Here is a 2,464-nt window from a genome sequence, read left to right on the forward strand (position 1 = left end):
TTCTGTTAGGTCAACCTGCTGATTTTTGAGATATAAAACTTTTAACAACATATATGAAGTTCGAAAAAATTTGAACACAAAATCTATAACTGAGATAGCTTTGATACGAAAAAGGCCAAAATAAGGAAAGAGAATGGTAAAATAAAATTATATATGTTCATGTTATATAAGGACAAACAACAATGCATACAATTATACTCAAAAAATAAAGAATGAGGGTAAGGAGCTTTTACATCAAACTAAAATTTCAAAATAGTTAAATTTGCAGTATAAGGCTTGACATCATTGTTCTTTTTCCATTAAATAAAACTGTGCCTATATCATTTGTAGAAAATACCAATAAACAGCAAATGCCACAACCATTCTGTGAAATTAAGAATAGAAACTTAGAAGGGGTTGCTTCAGAAAGATATTCCACCCTGACAAAAAGGAATGTTTGGCTATGACAAAAACAATCTTCAAAGTAACCACTTCAAGAAATGGCATGAAAGAAACCTCCCCAGTTCACTGATAAAGTGATAATAAAGGCTTTATTTATTTATTTTACAACAAATAAGAAACGTAATCAAGCATTTACTAAGAGAGAAAACCAATGATAAAATAACACTAGAATCAACTTACGTACATATTTTGGAAAATGTATAAAATGCAAATAAGGATTTGAACCTAAAGCATTCAAATCAGACACTAAGGATACATAAAGAACATCTAATAACACCATCAAGCAAAAAATTACAGAATATGCAAAATTACAAGTTCTCCAAACTGGCCATTTGAGAAGAAAATCACATGGAGAAAGTCTGGTCAGACAAGAAACCAATCTCTGTGTTATCACCAGAGAGATGCGCTTCTCCAATAGGTACCCAGCTTAAAGCTTGATCAACTGCATAGGAAGATCACCAAGTGCCTCCACAGTAGCAATTATTACAAGCTTAAAACAAGATACCTCAAGGAGCACATCATTGTCTGCTTTGGCTAAGATGCATCATTCCAGAGAGAGAGAGAGAGAGAGAGAAGACATAAAAGGCAGCAGTTCAAAACTGGAGGTATATTTGTGGCATATTAACGAATCATTTGAAAAATTTTAAAACAATGCCCAAAATGCGCCCTATTCTCACTGCTTCTGCAACAACAGCATCTCTAAACATGTCATAAATGCTATACCCAACCATGACCACCAAAAAATTTAAAAAGTCAAAAATAAATAAATAAAATAAAATAACTCAAAAGCGACTAATTCTCACCACTCAAGAGTTTGATTAAGCAAATCAATGATTTGAGTTTGACTGGTTTTGGCTGTAAATTGTAATTTAGGACCAAATCCCCAAGCAAACAATAATAGATGAGTCAAACAAACTAAAGGTAATTCATGGTTACCACTCATAATTGGATTGGGACTAGAGTTTTGTTCAGTTGAATTGAGTTGTTAAGTTGATATTTAAAGACTTGCTACGTGATCAATGTAGAAAGACAAATAGGCACCAAAGGAAGACGATCTGAAGTAGATAAAATAGGAATGTAGCTCAGAACTTCAGATATTAAAAAATGTTCAAAATTTAACAAACCTCATCTGGAACTCAAAGATACTTGATTGTATTCCCCCGAATGTAGCATTCTGGCATTCTCCAAAACCTATCTCTATCCTGCATTGAATTTTCAGTTTTAGGTTCAACAAAAACTCATAAATATCAGAGTTCTAAGCAAAGGGACAAAATTGATCAAAAAATATAAAATACTTTTGAGGTACATATGACTTCACGAAGATGGATATTCATCCAAGTATCACAATTCACCAAATGCCCATTGTATGTTTCCCCATTTTTAAGTTCCACCAACTGTCAAAATTATAGCATTAATTAGGGGGCTTAAAAAAATATAATATGCTATTACTGTAAGTTTGCTTCGCTTCTTCAAGCTCCACCCCTTACAAACTAGTCTAACAAACTTAAACTCTCAAAAACCTAACCCTCCATGCGATTATTGGAAATTCCTAGGAAAATAATAAATTAAATTTCAACTCTTAACTCGTACTATAGCGACCCCGGTCTTTTCCCACTTGATTATTGTATCCGGACTTAGGTTCCGTAGATTCTGTCATTGTATAATTGTTGTTGTTGTCCCTTATTTTCTCATTTGGAATTATAGGATGTGTTGGGCAGGTTTGTTTCAGGATTGGTTGGGTTTAGGAACCAAGTGTTGTTGTCCAGGTTTTTGGTTCTTCGCTCGAGCGAGGAGTTGTTCGCTCGAGCGAATGGTTGCGTTTGTTTTGGACCTGTAGCTGTTCATTCTTGGCTCGAGCGAGATTTTCTTCGCTCGAGCGAGTTAGTTCGTCCTTCGCTCGAGCAATAGTTCCTTCGCTCGAGCGTGTGTCTTGTTGCAGACCTGAGGGTTTGAGTTCTTCGCTCGATCGAGCTTTCTTTCGCTCGAGCGAGCTTTTGAGTTGTTGGCTCGAGCAAGGCTTCCT

General features: G+C 35.2%; 1 non-coding gene across 1 annotated transcript; it reads right to left on the reverse strand.

Annotated features, from left to right (window-relative positions):
* Window positions 1-799: 799 nt before the first annotated feature.
* On the reverse strand, window positions 800-994 carry LOC114288285 (small nucleolar RNA snoR127). The gene has a single exon (XR_003638174.2). It is a non-coding gene; the product is annotated as a small nucleolar RNA snoR127 (small nucleolar RNA).
* Between the last annotated feature and the right edge of the window lie 1,470 nt (window positions 995-2,464).

This window comes from Camellia sinensis, chromosome 12 (genome assembly GCF_055761805.1).
Source record: "Camellia sinensis isolate YWXY chromosome 12, ASM5576180v1, whole genome shotgun sequence".
NCBI lineage: Eukaryota > Viridiplantae > Streptophyta > Magnoliopsida > Ericales > Theaceae > Camellia > Camellia sinensis.